This window comes from Rousettus aegyptiacus, unplaced genomic scaffold, assembly GCF_014176215.1.
Source record: "Rousettus aegyptiacus isolate mRouAeg1 unplaced genomic scaffold, mRouAeg1.p scaffold_m13_p_10, whole genome shotgun sequence".
Taxonomy (NCBI): domain Eukaryota; kingdom Metazoa; phylum Chordata; class Mammalia; order Chiroptera; family Pteropodidae; genus Rousettus; species Rousettus aegyptiacus.
In genome coordinates, this window is record NW_023416285.1 from 64,383,524 (window position 1) to 64,402,381 (window position 18,858).

An 18,858-nucleotide genomic window follows, 5' to 3' on the forward strand; every position below is an offset into this window, starting at 1 on the left:
ATAGTCTTAGATTACATGACAAATTATATCTATGTTTAGGAGCTATTGATAGAAATTATTTTTAAATCTTTTATAAATTATTTTAGATTGAATACATTAGTTACTTAGAGCAAAAAAAGAAAATCTAACTCTAAACAAAAATGTGAATAAAACATATGTTTACCATTTAGTATTACAAATATTGGTGATAATGTAATAATGTATCACTAAATAGCTCTCTTATAAGTGTTCATCTTATTTGATGAAAATAATAAATTCATAACACATAAAGACATATGACAACTAACATATGAGAGAAAAAAACATTTAAGTGCACTAGCAGGGCAAAACTATTTTTTCAAATAATTTTATTTTCCTATAATTTACACAATTTCAAGGTGAAATCATGAAATGAAAAAATCTTATTTTAAATACATTCAGAAATGTTTTAATTTTCTAAATAAAATAGATAATTTTAAATTTACCTATTAACTATGTCTCAAGAAACGGCTTATGTAAAACATTCATTAAAATAGATTTGCAAGCCTATTTTGTGAGGCAAGGGATTGGAGTAAGCATACTTAATCTACTGTTTTGATGGAACCCAAACGGTTTTCGTTAAAAGCTGAAATACTTTGAACCCAAGTATTTAAAGCTTCAAATCAAGCTTTAAGCACTAGAGGAAATGTAAGTCAAATTTTGATTCAAGTCATCCTAAGATCCTTAGCTGAAAAGGTACTTATGTTCTTAAAATATATATATTAGATCATATTCCTTAAGTATTTGGGTGTGCACATTTATGAACACATGTACTTCTCTCCTGTGAATTCTGTTAAATCAGCTAACCACTCATTCTGAGGGAATTTTTTAAAAATACAATTATTTATACATTCAATTAATAAACATTTTGTATTGAATATCTAATCTATTTGTGCCAAAAGCAAACCCCGCAACAATTCAAAGTAAAAACAAAAGAAGACAAAAAGGACAATCAAGCTATCAAGGAATCAGAGAGAGAAATTAATAAGGAATGGGTAAAGCCCTATTGTGTTATTAAACATAAGTCATCAGAGAGCCAAAATATGAACAGTTTCCTGGGGTCAAAGAGATTGACGCATCGAACAATTATGGAATAGGTCTTCCCTGATGGCAGGGATTGGATCTTATTTGTATGTAGCCCTCCAGCACCCAGCATACTGCCCAGCACGTAGAAGATGCCCAGAAAAATTTGCCCTCTTTCAGTGTCATTAACCGTTGCAGGACACTTAAATATAGTTGAGACCTGTGAGTGAAGTCGTTGCTTACTAACCCCATCATAGTAGGGCATAGGGTACTACTAGGGTTGTTTTTCATCCAAAAATTATTATGTCTGTGTAATTGTTGGAGGTTTGCTGGTGCTAACGCGTGGCTTTGAAGTATTTTGCCCTGTGTTCTATTCTCTCCCTCAATATACATACATATAATTCTTTAATGTGAACAACTGATACTTTTTAACCCATTGGTCTGGCTCTGTAAAAGAACCTCAAACTCCTTCTCTCCAACCCTCACTATCACTTTGTCACTCCCTCTCCCCTCACTGATGGTTGGAGTGAGCACTCATTCTTAGGGACAAACTTTTGTTAAGTAACTGGTAGCCCTTGGAAACTGAATGTTCAATGAGCAAATGGCCCCAGGATCTTGCTGTGGTAACCAACTGGACAAACCTAGTCAAGAGAATCATGGGTTTCCGATTACAAAGGCAAACTCATTTTTAATGATAGAATAAAAATGCAAATTTAGGGAAAACAAATAGGGTTTTTTGGAGGACAATAGCACTCAGGGGATATTCATGTCACTGCGGTTTCCTGAGGAAAGAGCCTCTATTTTGCTTGCAAGAAAAATGTCAATTCTAATTATTCAAACTGATATCCCGCAGGCCCTTTTATGAAAATTGAGGTAAATCCAGAATAAAGGACAGGAACTAGGGTTTTTATTTTGGAAAACAGGAGAGGTCAAGAACCTGTAGCTAGTTCTGATAAAGAGGATTCTTGGGTGGCTGGATCCAACTAACAAAACTTTGTTGAGTAACCTTGAGTAAGAATGCTTCCTCTGTCAACTCACCTTTTCTTATAGCAGTTAAATAAGCCCCTTTCTTAAGTAAAAGCCCTTATGTAACACCCAATGTAATGTGAAACATAAAGATGAAAAGTGTGTTTTTTAAATTACCTAATGAAGTGGTCTTTGAAAAATTGTTGCATATTTTCTGACAATTATTATTATAAACATTATTAACTAAGATCACCTAATAGATATATCAATTATCTATTGTCACAATAATTTTCCATAGCAAAATACTATAAAACTCCCACTGCATACAAGAATAAACACTTATTGAACTCATGAATAGGCAAATATGTGAAAAGATTTTTCTTAAAACAGTGAAAAGCTTATGCAGACTTTTCTCTGAACAGGACTGCTAACTTCCAAGTCTTGTCCAATTGCTCACTTCCATGTAAATCATTTTCATTAGACATGAAGTTTTATAAAAATTTGTGTGTTTTCCATCCTTTCCTTTTCTTGTAAAGGCCGAGAATCTTAAAATAACACATCTGAGCTCCATGTTGACACCTAAATGGGGCAAAACAAATCCTCTGGCTATCTTTGATAGAGAACTAATCCTGTAGCTCAGCGTTTTCCTTCACCAGAAACAATAAATGCTATCTACCTGCTTCACTAAACTGAATGCAAGGGAGTGCGCTATGCTGAATTGTGATGAAAAATTCTACTAAGCATGAAATATTTCCAGAAACAATCGTTTTTTGTTTCCAATGTAAGGTACTAATATATTTGAGGTATAGTATTTCAAGTGCCATTTTTAAAATTAATTTTTAATTTTAGAAGTTTTAGATTTACAGAAAAATTGTGAAGATAGTACAGAGAATTCTCATGCAATCCCCGCACCCCTCCCCCCCGCCAACACACACACACACAATTTACCCTTATTTACATCTTACATTTCTATGATACATTTGTCACAACAAATTAGCTAATTTTAACATGCTATTATTAACTAATTCATGTTTTATTCAGATTTCTTTGTATTCCCCCTAATGTCTTTTTTCTGTTTAAGGATCTCATCCAGAATCCTGCATAACGTTGTCATTATACCTCCGTAGGCTCATTTTGTCTCTCACTTTCTCAAATTTTCCTTCTTTTTGATGATCTTGAAAATTTGGAGGATTACTGGGCAGATATTTTGTAGACTGTCCCTCAAAAAAAAATTGGTGTGTTTCTCATGCTTAGATTAGGGTTGGGGTTTTTTTTGTTATTTATTTGTTTGTTTGTTTAGAGAAAGAAAAATGCAGAGGTAAAATGCTATTCTGATAAAATATCATTTATTAAATTCCATTTTTCTTTTTTTAAGGTGGATGTAAACATGAAGGAAACAATATGTACAAAAATAAATTTCAAAGGAATAAATAAAAATATTATAAGAAGTTATCTCAGGATACAGTAGTTATTGGATATGTGTACTTTCTACTTTTTGCTTTTCTAAATGTACTTTTAAATTAGAAAAAAATGTTTTACATCTGTTTTTGGAGTTGTCTACACTTGTCTGAAAAAGTACTTAGCTTCCTGAGATATATAAGCTCTTCCTAGGGTGGTAAAAATAAGGAAGTACTTGAAGGTCTCCCATATCACAGGGAGGATAGTCAGAGTAAGTCATTACTTCATATTATGACAGTTTCTTGGTCAATCCTTACTCTTGAAAGACAGCAAGAGAGGAAGTCTAGAAGGGGAAGATGAAGATGAAGAATTAGTCCAAAAGAGTTATTCTTATTTCAAGAGTGTAGGCTCCAAAGGAGGGCAGGTTTCCCTTCTCTGTCTTTCTCTCTGCATCTGCCTGTCTCTGTTTCACTCTCTCTCTTCCTCCTATTTTTCATTCATTCATTGGTTTGTTTCTTGAATGCACTGAAATTGAGAAGGACATCAAAAGACATCCTATTCCCAAGGCACTTGCTTTCTAGTGGGGTAGGGGCATCTGAAAACAAATATTTTGTTAGGTGGTGATAAATGCCATGAAGAAAAATAAAAAATGGCTAGAACTGGAAGGAGAAAAGAAGATTTGCTATTTTAGAGAGGGTGGTCAGGGGAAGCCTCTCTGATGATGACCTTGAGCAGGAATTTGAGATCCAAACAGAAAATGGCAAAAATGGCAGTGCAAAGGCCCTCGGATAAAATATAAGGTCTTTTTTTTTTTTTTTAAATCATTTAATGCCTACAGCACCTAGTCTTCCTAGGTGGTCTCCCATCCAAATACTAACCAGGCCCACCCTGCTTACCTTTCGAGATCAGAGGAGATCAGGCGCATTCAGGGTGGCATAGCCATAGACCATGGCCTGTGGCTCCACTGGGGCACAAACCGAGGACCTTCTGCATGTAAAGCAGATATGCTAACTGCTACACTATGGAACCAGGTCCAGATTTGAGGTATACTGGGGTGATGTTAGTGCCAGGTCTTGTAGAGCCTTGTAGACCTATCTATCCAAGGGTTTTATTCTGTTAGATGGGAAACCATTGGTGGGTTTTCAGTTGAACAGTGACATAATCTGAACTAGGTATTTTAAAAATCACTCTGGCCTCTGCTTAGAGATGTGACTGGGGGTGGAGAGCTAAAGTGGGGCATAAGGCGGAAATATTTGTTGAGATACCATTGCATTAGTTATGGCAAGAAGAGATGATGAATTAGAATAAGGTGGTAGCAGTGGACACAAAAAGAAGTAGGTAGATTCCAGGTATAATTTGAAGGAACAGACAAAGGGACATACCAATTTATTGAATATGAGACATGAGAGAATTTCCAGGTTTCACACACATGCATATGAAACTATTTCGTAGCAATAAATAAATAAATAACCCACCAAAACCAAAACAAAAAACAAAAAACTTCACTCAAGTTTTCAGCGTTTGAATTAGTGGAGATTTGACAAATTCTCATATATATATACTCTCTCTTTAAAGAGATAATGGAAAAAAAAAAAGAAAGCTTTAAATACTATTTTTCAATTCTCTCTCCAATTCTTCTTTCCCAAGAGCCATATATTGTGTTTAAACATGCTATATCCTTGCTTAATTCATAGTGTTATTTTATGTAAATTTGGATTTCTAATTTACCAAGAAGAGGTATTAACTTAGAGATCTCATTTTGTTTCTTACTGTTTTTACTCAATACTGTATTTTTAGTATCTATTCATGTTGTTGTTTGTACATCTAGTTCACAGCTTTTATTTATTAATATTCTATAGTATTTATAATATTAATGATGAATATTAGGTTGCCTACAAGTTTGTGCAATTATAACATCAATTCTAAGAATATTCTTTTTCCTCCTCTTCTTTCCCTTTTATTTATTCGATTACTTATGAGATCAACATGAACTCATATATTCTTTTATTAATAACTTTTTAAAAATTAAGTTTATTGGGGTAACATTGGTAAATACAATTATATAGTTTTCAGGTGTACATTATAATTTGACATCTGTATAGTCTATTGTGTGTTTACCACCCAACATCCAGTTTCTTTCAGCTACCATATATTCGATACCCTTTACCCACTTCACTTTCCCCCTAAACCCCTACATTTGACCCTCTTTAACCATCTCCCTACCCCCTCCTCTCCCACTCCCTACCCTCTGGTAATCACTAATCTGTAGTCTGTGTTCATGAGTCTCTGTTTGTTTGTCCTGTTCATTTGTTGCTTTTAGGTTTATATACCACATGTAAGTGATATCATGTGAATTTTAACTTTTTCTGTCTGGCTTACTTAGCTTAGCATGATTATCTTGAGGTCCATTCATGTTGTTGCAAATAGCAGTATTTCATCTCTCCCTATAGCTGAGTAATATTCCATTGTGTGTGTGTGTGTGTGTGTGTGTATATATATATATATATATATACACCACAGCTTCTTTAGCCAATTATCTATTGTAGGACACTTCGGTTGCTTCCATGTCCTGGCCACCGTGAATAGTGCTGTTATGAACATCCGTGTGTAAATATCTTTTCAGATGTGGGTTTTCAAGTCTTTGGGGTAAATATCCAGTAGAAGGATTGCTGGATCATATGGTAGATCAATTCTTAGTTTTTTGAGGAACCTCCATACTGTTTTCCATAGTGGCTGTACCAATTTGCAGTCCTACCAGCAGTGTTTGAAGGTTCCTTTTTTTGCGCATCCTTTCCAATATTTGTTCATATTTGTGCTGCTGATTATAGCCATTGAAATAGATATGAGAAGGTATCTCATTGTGGTTTTGATTTGCATTTCCCTAATAGCTGCGATGTTGGGCGTCTTTTCAAATATAGAAGTGTCTGTTCAGGTTCTCTACCCATTTTTTGGTTGGATTATTTGGGGGGTTTTTTGTTATTGTTATTGAATCATATGAGTTCTTTGTATATTTTGGATATTAGGCCCTTATCGGAATTGTTGCTTGCAAATATATTTTCCCATTCGATAGTTGTCTCTTTACCTTATTGACGATTTCTTTTGCAGAGTGGGAGCTTTTTATTTTTAAGCTTACAGCATCCAGTCGCCCCCAGCAGTCTCCCATCCAAGTAGTAACCAGGCCCAATCCTGCTCAGCTTCCAGGATCAGACAAGGTCGGGCGCATTCATGGTGGTATAGCCATAGACTGAGCAGAAGCTTTTCAGTTTGATGTGGTCCCACTTATTTATTTTAGCTTTTACTTCCCTTGCTTTTGAGGTCAAACTCATAATTTTCTCTTTAAGTCCAAGATCCTTGAGTTTAGTCCCTATGTTTTCTTCTATGCATTTTATTGTTTCAGGTCTTATATTCAGGTCCTTAATCCATTTTGGGTTAATTTTGGTATGTGGTGATAGCCAACAGTCTAGTTTCATTCTTTTGCAGGTGGCTTTCCAGTTTTCCCAGTACCATTTATTGAAGAGGCTTTCCTTCCTCTACTGTATGTTTTTGGCTTTTTTGTCAAAAATTATTTGCCCATATAACTATGGGTTTACTTCTGGACTCTCGATTCTGTTCCACTGGTCCGTGTGTCTGTTTTTCTGCCAATACCATGCCATTTTGATTATTATCACTTTGTAGTATAATTTGAAGTCAGGTAGAGTGATGCCTCCAGCCTCATTCTTTTTTCTGAGGATGGCTTTGCCAATTCTGGGTCTTTTGTGCTTCCATACAAACCTGATGATGTTCTGTTCCATTTCTTTAAAAACATCCCGATGGGATTTTGATGGAGATTGCATTCAATCTGTATAATGCTTAAAGTAATATAGGCATATTAACTATGTGGATTCTTCCAATCCAGGAACACAGAACATCTTTCCATTTCTTTTTATCTTCTTCAATTTCTTTTAATAAGGTCTTGTAGTTTTCATTATATAGGTTCTTCACATGTTTCATTAAATAATTTCCTAGGTATTTTATTCTTTTTGTTGCAATTGCAAAAGGAATTATTTTTTTTCCACTTCTTTTTCTGATACTTCATTATTAGAGTGTAGGAACACTATGGATTTTTGAACATTGATTTTGTATCCAGAAACTTTACTGTATTTGCTTATTGTTTCTATTAGTGTCCTTATGGAGTCTTTAGTGTTTTCTATATAAAGAATCATGTCATCTGCAAATACTGACAGTTTGACTTCTTTGTTTCCTAATTTAGATGGCTTTCATATCTTTCTCTTGTCTATTTGCACTCACTAGGACCTCCAATGTTGTATTGAATAACAGTGATGATACTGGACAGCCTTGCTTTTTTCCTGATCTTAGAGGGAAGGTTTTTAGTTTTTCATCATTAAGCATAATGTTGGCTGATGGTTTGTCATATATGGCCTTTATTATGTTAAGGTACTTTCCTTCCATAGAAATTTTGTGAAGTGTTTTGATCATAAATGGATGCTGTATCCTGTCGAAGGCTTTTTGTGCATCTATTGATATGATCACATGATTTTTATTTTTTAATTTGTTTATGTGGTGTATCACATTAATCTATTTGCATATGTTGAACCATCCTTGTGCCCCTGGGATGAAGCCCACTTGATTGTGGTGTATAATCATTTTAATATGTTGCCGTATGTGGTTTGCTAGTATCTTATTTAGGATTTTGGTATCTGTTTTCATGAGAGATATTGGTCTGTAGTTTTCTCTTCTTTTCATTATCTTTACCAGGTTTTGGTTTCAGACTAATACTGGCCTCATAAAATGATTTAGGAAGTATTGCCTCCTTTTTAATATTTTGGGAGAGTTTAAGGAGAATAAGTATTAAATCTTTTTTGAATGTTTAGTAGAATTCACTGGTGAATCATCGGGTCCTGGTTTTACCTTTTGGGAGGTTTTCGATAATTATTTCAATTTCCATACTGTTAATCAGTCTATTTAAATTTTCCATTTCTTCTTGATTCAGTCTAGGAAGGTTGTATATTTCTAAAACTTGTCTATTTCTTCTGGGTTATTAAATTTGGTGTTATATACTTGTTCATAGTATTCTTGTATGATCCTTTGTATTTCTGCAATATCAGTGGTAATTTCCCTTCTTTCATCCCTGATTTGTTTGTTTGTGTCCTTCCTCTTTTTTCTTTAGTGAGTCTAGCCAGGGGTTTGCCAATTTTATTAAACTTCTCAAAGAACCAGTTCTTTGTTGAATTGTTGTTTTTTTTTCTATTCTTTTTTGTTTCAATTTCATTTATCTCTGCTTTAATTTTGATTATTTCTTTCTTTCTGCTGACTTTAAGCTTCACTTTTTCTTCCTTTTCTAGTTTTTTAAGATGAAGTGTTAGATTGTTTATTTGGGCTCATTCTTGTTTTTGGAGTTAGGCATATAATGATATGCACATTTCTCTTAGGACTGCTTTTGCCATGTCCCAAAGTTTTGATATGTTGTACTATCATTATCATTTGTTTTTATGTATCTCTTGATCTCTCTTTTAATTTCTTCTCTGACCCAGTTATTTTTTAGTAGCATGTTGTTTAATCTCCACGTATTTGTGGTTATTCCTGGTTTCTTCTTACAGTTGATCTCTAGTTTCAGAGCACTATGATCAGAGAATATGGTTGATATAATTTCAACTCTCTTATATTTGTTAAGGCTATCTCTGTGAGTCAATCCTTGAGAATGTTCCAAGTGCACTAGAGAAGAAAAAATAAGCAGCTGTTTGGGGATGAAAGGTTCTGTAAATGTCAACTATGTCCGGTTGATCTAATGTGTCATTTAAAGATGTCATTTCCGTATTGATTTTCCTTTTGGATGATCTATCCATATCTGACAGTAGGGTATTTAGGTCCCCTACTATGATAGTGTTTTGGTCTGTTTCTCCCTTTAGTTCTGTTAGTAATTGCTTTACAGATTTCAGGTCTCCCTGATTGGGAGCATAAATATTAATAAGTGTTATGTCTTCTTGGTGCATGATTTCCTTTATTACTATGAAGTGTCCCTCAGTATCTGTCTTTACCTTTTTTATTTTGAAGTCTATTTTGTCTGATAGTACTGCTACTCCTGCTTTTCTCTGAATGCCATTTGCTTGAAATATCATTTTCCACCCTTTCACTTTGAGTCTATATTTGTCTTCATTGCCGAGATATGTCTCCTGGAGGCAGCATATGGTTGGGCTTTGTTTTTTGATCCATTCTGTAACTCCGTATCTTCTTATTGGTGAGTTCAGTCTATTTACATTTAGAGTGACTATTGAAATATGAGGTCTTCTTATAGCCATTTTATCTTTTACTTTCTGTAGTTCGGTGTTTCCATTGCTTCCTTGTCTTTGTGTTTGTGTTTTCTTTATTTTGGTTGGCTTTTGTGGGTTTTCCCTCTGGTCCTTCTTGCTTTATGTTATATATTCAGAACTTCAGTTCTGAATCTTTGCTATGTGGTTACCATTACGAATATATAAAGGATAGTTATATATATAAAGTCGTTCATTTTCTTCTGCACATGCCTTATCTCCATTCCCCTTTGCAAATTTGGATCGTTGAATCCTCCCCTTTTCAGTCATTATTATCTCAATTTGTCTGTATGTATGCTGAACAGTCATTACTATCTTGTCATAGCTCACAGTGCCCTGTTCTTAGTAAGGGTTGCATTCCTCTGCTTCTATTTGCCTGATAGTCACTTTACTCCTAATTATGGTGGGGTTTTTTGGTTGGTTTTTTTTTTTTTTTTTTTTTTGTCATTTTGTTTTAAGTGAGCTGATCCCTTTCCATATTTCCCGTAGTGCAGGCCTTATAGTAGAGAATTCCCTCAATTTTTGTATGTCTGGAAAGGTCTTAATTTCTTTTTCATACCTAAAGGAGAGCTTAGCTGGATACATTATTCTAGGCTCTTTTCGCTTAATAGTTTAAATATTCGATTCCATTCTTTTCTGGCTTATAAGGTTTGCTCTGAGAAGTCCTTTATAAGTTACCATTTTCTTTCCTTCGCTGCCCTGAGAACTCTGTCTTTGTCATTGATTTTTGATAATTTTAATACAATGTGTCTTAGTGAATGCCTTTTTGGGTTGAGATAATTGGGTGTTCTGCTGACTTTTTAAATTCCAAGCTCCAGCTCATTCCTTAGATCTGAGAAATTCTTCTCAACTATTTGTCTGAAAATGCTTTCTAGCCCCTGCTCCTTTTCTTTGCCTTCGATAATGCCCATTATTCTTATGTTTCCTCTCCTGATGGTATCAGCTAGTTCTTGTATTTTTCTTTTATTATTTTTCATTCTTCAGTTTCTCTCTTCCTCCTTCTGACTTATTTCTAAATTTTTGTCTTCAATATCACTGATCCTTTCCTCCATTTGTCGACTCTATTTCCAAAGCTTGCTTTTTCATTTTTCAACTCTTGCAGTGTGCTTTTTATTTTTTTTATCTCCAGCAGATCTATTCTGTTCTTTTTGAGGGTTTCAATCTCCTTGCTCTGCTCATCTCTGTGTTTTTTCAACTCCCGAAATTGTTGATATGACTCGTTTCAGAACTCACTGAGTTTTTCAGAAGTACTATCCTGAATTCTCTGTCATTTAAGTCACATATTTCCATTTCTGTAAGCTTATTTTCTGGAGATTTTTCTCTTTCTTTCTGAGATGCCTTGTCACCTTGGTTGTTCATAGTGTTTAATGGACTATTTCTCTGCCTGGGAATTAATGGAAATGTATTCTACTTGTTTTCCAGAACTAATATTTATTATATAATGATCTCTCTTTAGCCTGCTGCAAAGAAGGCACTTTTCTTTTGGTTTCCAGTACATGGCATCCAAGCCTCTTGGATCCCTGCTTTATATTAAGCCTTAATAATGCCTTTTTATTTTCTTGTAGATATTTAACCATGCTCATTACCCTGTTTCAGTCCCTGTCAGTATTAGCAACAGTTTTGATAGCATTTGCTTAGATTCCCCTGGGGCTCCACAGTGATTGGTCTTAGAGAGTATAGGGGGAAGAGCCCTCTGGGAGGAGGGTTTGGGGCTGTGGCTCAGCCTCGGTTTTGCAACTGTGGCCTATAAAAATCAACTGTTGTTTCTCTGCCATCCACTTCTCTGCTTTCTGCTCTGATTATAGGGCCCTGCTGCAGGCTGAGTGGAATTCACAACCCTCCCAGACAGGGCTATTCAGGGAACCCGCCGCACTTCTCCTCTTCCCCTCCGGAGGCTGCGAGAGGCAGCTTCTTTATTTCTAACAGTCCACCACCCTAGACCTGGGGCTCTGACCTGTGGTAGCTCTTATGCACAGATCTCACACTCAGACATCCTAGTGTACAGTGTGTATTTTTTTGTTGAGTTTTAGATGTTCAGCTTATTGTTGTTTCAAGGGGAGAGATCTGGGGACATCTCTCACTCCAACATGTTTCTCCAAACCTCAGTTCCCAAGAGGAAGGGGCACAACACTCAAGGTCAGTATCAGAGTTGATCAGGAGGCAGAGCGAGCAAGAATATTCTTATATAGATTATATTATGGACCTCTTTGTGGGTATCTCAGTGACAAGATAATTTTAGTTTCCTATTCACATCCTTTATTTTTTTGATTTTAGGAGTTCCTCATAATTCGAATACTAATCTCTGTCTGTTTAAAACATTGCATTTATTTCCAGACAGTCGCCCATATGTTAACTTTATCTATAGTTAGCTTTATTTAAACTAAAACCTTTCATTTTAATGTGGTCGAGTGATCTGTTGTATTTTAAAAATTCTTAAAGTGTATAGAGATGAGAAAACTCTTAAGAAAGGATTTAGACAGACGGTAGGAATACGACACACAAAAAAATGAGCATGCTTAACACTGGCAGATTGCATTTCCGTAGAATGGAGCGCGATGTGAAAACATCAGTGTTGCATGTTTCTTCCATTTATGGAGCTGTGTTCTGCACCTGCTCATCTTCCTTCCCCTCCACACTTTCTCCTTTGAGAGGTCATATGCTCCACTCTCTTCTCTAAGCACTATAATTTAGAGAACTCCTGCATTTAGGAGACTCTAGCCAAGATCTCTTTTTAAATTTCCAGCTCACATTTTCAACCCTGATTTGGGTGACATATAAATGTGTGAGTTTCATCTGCCTGTCATTTCTTCTTTCTTCTAACAAACAGAATAGAATTCTAATGGCAAAAACTAATTACCAACTTTTTTCTGAACAAGAATTCTCTTAAGCCTTATAATAACCCTATGAGTTAGACAATTTTATTATTCTCATTTTATAGATGAGAAAACGGAAGTTCAGAGAATTAAGTGACTTGCCCAAGATGATATGACTAGTAGGTTGTGGAGCTGGAATGTACCTTTTATCTGTGGGGATCCTATTTGATGTATTAGGGAGTGGAGTTAGTGTACCCCCAGACTCTGGTACATGATTTCTGCAGGAATGGGCATCCAAACTGGACTATGTAATCCAAACTGGACCAAAGTCTTTCACGCCTGGGAAAATGTTCTATTTCTGCTAATCATTTTAAGATAGTTTGTGTAGATACTGGGGGCCATCATGTTCTCCACATAAAAGAATCTGGCAAGGAAGAAAGTGGTTGATACCTGATGACACCATTTGAGTCCCTTACCCAAGCATAACAGAAGCTATTATGGACCTGGATATTTTAGTTTTATGGCCTACAAGTACTTTTGTCAAATTCCTAGCTACTATCATCATTTAAAGATCTTTTTTCTAATGAGAGAAATTCCCACATTATCAATTCAGCCTTGTCAATGTGCAAATTTTCCCCATTGTCATTCATACAAATTCAGAACCCAAAATTCAGAACCCACATTTACACTTTCTTGGCAACTAGGATGGAAACATGACCCAGTTTCTGGCAGTTGTCTGACTGTCTACACACAGGATTCCACCTTTGTTGGTGTAAATGGCAGCTTTCAAGAGTAACAGAGTTACAAAGACAAGTTCTTGATGCAAACGTAGCCTGGGTGCTGGGGAAGTAGAACCAGCTGCAGTGAAGAAAAAAGTTCCTTTCATTTCCTATTTGGCAGCAGCAATAATGGCAAAGGTAGCTGCCTTATCAGGTCAGTTCCATGGAAAGGTTTGGGGCATTTACTCATAAAAACTTAGACTTGAATCTGTTTCCCATGTCTTCTAACAATTCTGGGTAGTGACCAATATCCTCTAATAAATCACATTTCCACATAAACTAAGCAAAATGCTTTCTGTTTTTTGCAGCTAAAGAACTCTGACTGATACATCTAGTCATAAAACATAAAGTCCATGAGAAAAGGAGCCAAATCTCTCATTTGTCATTTAATCCACAGCATATGACACAGTGCTTGACACATAATAGGTGAATAATAAATCATAGAATGCAACTACAATTATATTGCTATTTTGCTCACAGTCTTTACGAAGAAAAAAAAAATTGCACACAATCCCATCACCAGAGATAACGACTGATAAACCTTCATCAACTCAACCACTAAATTGTTTTCTTTATAAATATATAGATAAAGAAAGAAGATTTTTAAAGCAAAATTTGATTATGAAATACTTATTGTTTTTAAACTACTGTTTTTCTTTCTTACTTTTTAAAAACTCAATATATCATAGGCATTATTCCATGTCAAGTTTTACACACATTATCATTCTTATTAGCTAATGATTAAAGTATTCTATTGTTTGAACAAGCTATAATAAATTAATTTCCCATTTTTGGATTTTTAAGTTAGTTCGTATCAACATATGCATTTTGTATACAGTTTATATATTAAACATACATTTTATATATTAAATTATTATATATGCAGGTATATATATTATGTACAATTATGTAATAATCAATGCTCTTAAAGGACTATCTTTCACTATATTTATCTACTCACTTGATTAGAACCTTCTCTCACTCTCTATTTTGCCACATAAACTGCCCCCATTCCTACATCTTGTACTTTAAATCTCTGAAATTGAAGCAGCAAAAATTAGAAGGATAGCAAATTATCTACATTAAATATTAAAGGTCTTGGGATTTGTTTATTTGCTTGCTTATGTGTTTGCTTATTTATTTATTCATTTATTTTGCTAGATTTGTGAAAAACAAAATTCATTACATTTTTAAGCCTAGATTTTACATTATGTTTCAGAGTCAAACAAGAAGTTTTTTCTCAGGTAAGTTTTTTAAAAGCCACCTTACTTTTTTTTGCATGTAGTGATATATTCTAGGTTATTAGATATAATGAATCATGCACTGTGAGAAAACCCTGAGTCAAAAAAAAAAAAAAATTGGCGAAGAAGAAATGTCTGCAGGTTCCTGGGAACTGGGTTTGATAAGTGAGACCTGCCAATTTCGCTATTTCATGAATAGCATAAAATCCCATTGGGTACTGAAGATCTCCCTCCAGGCAGGTGGGGAGAGACGGTGCCCCTAGCGGTTAGCAAACACGCATTTCCAATTTAGGGCACCAGTGGTTAATTGCATTTTTTTTTTTTTGTCTCAGGGACAGCTTTTTCTGGCTCCTCCCCAGAAATGCATTATCCTCTCAAAGATACCTCGGTATAAATAATAGAATAATTGTAAAAATGAACAAATGTACTCCTCTGCAGTCGAGTGGTTGCCATGGCAATGAGTGAACCACCAGTATACATTTCCTATGAGCCAGCCACTCGGTGAAGGACCCAAGTCTGCATCTCTTAACCAGAGGCCGCCTCTGCAGCTGAGCTTGTGAAGCCCTATTTTCACGAAGCTAGAGGACACTCAAACCTATCAAAAAAAAAGCTGCGCACCTTCTAAATCACAGATCTTTCCCTTCTTTCTCTGTAATCCTGCTCAAACCGCACATGCAATAGATTTCCTAATGAAGTCAGCAGAGAAGTGATTCATATACCAGCTCTAAGTGTTCATTAGAAATATTGGTACTAATGAACTAAGATAATTTATTTAAAACATGCCCTTAAAAATCACTCTTCTTTCTGTTTCCAGATTAGTTAATTGTTTTCCTTTTAAGCAACAGAGAAAGCTCTCCACATATTGTCATTATCTGTTATATATTTGGGGGCCAGTTTTATATTCTTTCTTTACATTCTGCATCTTCCTTCCTTCTCTACTTCTTCAAATTCCTCTTCTTTCTAAGGATTTGCTTCTACATCAGCAAGTAACATCCAAAATATATTGAGGAAATCATTGTTATCAGGATTCATAAGAGATATAGCCAGAAAAAAAAAAAACTAATGGAGGCAAAAGTTTGGAGTGGGGAGAGTGGGAAGCCCAATGCCAGTCATACTAGATGTTTGGGTTATGTCTGATAACCATGGAGGGGGATCCATGCATACTAGAACCCCAGGGTCTCCCAGCCAAATTAGCCTTTGATCTCTAGCCAACTCAGAACTTTTCTCCCCTGACTCCATCTCAGCTGTAAGGCTTTTAATGGTAAACTGCCTTATGTCAGGAAGACCCTGGACTGGTTCTGGATAAGCACCTAGTCCTTGCACTGTCCATTTGCCACCACCAAGAGGATCGAGGAGCCTCATTCCTCCAGCCATTGAGGATCTTGGACCCCTTCGAATCTGAAGATTGCTGAAAACTTTGTCCCTAGAAAACTGCACATGCATACACACATGAGCACAATTTCACTAAACTTTTGTTACAGTTTCAGAGAATTCATGGACCCCCCATTGAAGCCCAGGGTAAGAATCACAGTGCAAAATGTATGAGACAGAAGGAAAGGCTACGACCCCAGATCCTGGCATCTAGTTTTCTGTCCTAATGTCACTTCATCTATGAGTGCTGATTCAATATTCTTCGATGCCTAATCTCTGGCTAATGCTTTGAAATGGAATACAATTGAAAAAGGAGATATAATCCTTGTTCTGGAGGATTTTGTAGATCAATGAGGCCGATGGGAAAGGAAACTATCTGAACAAGCAAATGGAAAATAACACAGAAGGGTAAAAAGAGAAAAAGGCAAGTAACACACACATACCCAGAGGTGCACGTGCACCTGTGTGTGCACACATGTGTACACACACATGCCCACACACTACTTAAAGGAAGACACTTTGTGGGCTGGAATTAATCATAGAAGAGCTTCCCAGAAGAAGCAATTGTTGGATAAAAATCCAAATTACAGACTACATCAGGCCACAATGGGAAGGAAATTAGAAACTTTCAAAGAAGTTGGACTCTCTGGGGTTAATGGTACCATGAGTATGTTTGCTTCCTTATCAATGCCAGTGTTAAATTTTCCCACATCCGGAACTGGCAAGGAGAAATGATAAACAGTTTATAGGAAAGGAGGAACTTTTCCACTTGCCAAAACTGGTGTGGTTCTGCCTATTCTCTCGCCGTTTTTTAAATGTTGTGGAAAAGCAACAGTGTCAAGAAGCTATTTCTTTGTCACCCTGAGCAAAGTTACTCAAGTTGGAGAATGGCTCTGTTATGGGAAGAGTTCATGAAAGTATTTCTTAGGCAGGGAGAAAAATAACAAAAGGCTTTTTTCAAACTTAAAATATTTATGTGAACAGGAATACTGTACTATATCAATCAAATGCTATGCAAGGCTGCAAATCTGGGCAATCTTCCTCGGGGCTGTGCCTTGGCCAAGCAGCTGAGCTATGGAAAGACGAGTTTATATAAAAATGAGTAACCAGCACTTGATTATCTCTATGTAACCATCATGAGAATGAAGGTCTTGCACATGAAGTACGTGCCACTGGCTTTCCAAAACAACAGGAAAGGATGTATACTTTAGATAGCATGATCTGGTTTCCATCATTTTTTATAAAGATTTTAATACAACTGTCTGGGCTGACCAAATGATTTAGACAAATCTAATCATGGTTGTAAAAAATCATTGCATTTTGGAGTTTTACTCTAAGTTTACATAGCTAAAGTTCATAAAATGACATTTAAGAAGCATGAAGTTTTCATAGACATAAAGGCAAGAACACACCCAATTTAAATTTCTCTGAGGTGACAACTTGGTCCCAAATTGTGCGGGCTAAAGGCACCCTTAATAGCTACAGAAATAACTCAAAATATCATGTGGAAGCAAAGTGAGAAAGTGAACATTATTATTAGAACTTGAACTTCTTTATTTTTTTAATCCGATTTTTAAATGGGTGACATTATTGCTGAACAAGGACATTACAAATTGGAAAATGAGGCTCCTAACTACTGCATAAATGTCCCTACTTGGTTTTGCATTTAACTGAAATTATTTGAAATCGTTTACTAATTATTTGGGAAAAGGAAGTAGAAAATGGTCAAAAAACACTTCTGTTGGTCACCAACTGATTCATTCTTGCTATTCAGTAGCTCAATGATGATGTCCCAACTGCTAGATCAAGTAGGTTTTTGCCATTCTCTTTCTACCCAAAACTTCTGTAGCAACTGGCACTACTTCTCAAATCTACTGTTCAGAGTCTGCAATGTACATAATACTCTTTACTGTCTCCTACTTTTTTATCCAGTCTTTATCTTTCTCCACCCCTTAGCTCTTCTTCCTATGTCCTTCCTTCTCCTCTCAGATGGTAGTCTTCATCTAAGTTTCCATTTGTGATCCTTTTCTCTTCTCATTCTATATACTTCCCAAGGTTAATTTTAACTAGTTCATGATTTTAATCATCACTTATAGGTCAAGATTTCCAAAATTCTACTCCAGCCAACTTTCTCTCCTAAAAATCAGGCCTAAATATTCATTTTCCACATGAGACCTTATGTCACTCAATGAAACCATAAGCCACTCAAATTCAACACATTTAGAATAAACCCATTATCTTCACCCTTAAATTTGCGATTTCTGTGGTACTTCCTACCTTGGTTAATATCACCACCATCCACTCGCTCATTCGACAAATACATATTAAGCTCCTACTATGTGCTAGGTATTGTTCTAGGTACTTGGGATACATCAGTGTACAAAGCAAGACCCTTGCCCTCATGGAGCTGATACGCTAGTGGAGTACCCCAAGTAACACAGCCAAAAGCCTTGGAATCTGTCCCTGATATTCCCTCTCCAGTGCCCCTGTCTTATGAAGGTTATTTTCATCTCTTCCTTATGTCTTACCACAGGCCCATAACAGCCTCCTGTCTCCTCCTACTTCACTCTCGTTCTAAATTACCAAGTGGCACAGAACATCAGAGGCTTTTTATTGTCTACAGGGTAAATCTGAAGTTAGCCTTGTGCAGCCTCTCTTCTCATCACTCATATCCAACTTACATGGCACCTTGTATACTATTTCGCAAACATATCAAATCTTTCCCCACTTCTGTGTCTCTTTTGGAGCAGGGACAATGTCCCATCACCATTTCCTTTCCTAACACAGAAGTAAATAATCACAAAAATAGTTACTGTGTATTAACTGCCAGAAACAGTGTTAAACACTTTACTTGCACTTATATCCATACGACAATGCTGTGAGGTAGGTAGCATGATTATTAACTCTGTTTTACAGAAGAAGAAACTGACTCTCGAAGATATTA

The 18,858-nt window shown here is 35.8% G+C and overlaps 1 pseudogene; it reads right to left on the minus strand.

Moving 5' to 3' along the window:
* Window positions 1-4,234: 4,234 nt before the first annotated feature.
* LOC118608967 lies at window positions 4,235-4,352 on the minus strand (annotated as a pseudogene).
* Window positions 4,353-18,858: the final 14,506 nt, after the last annotated feature.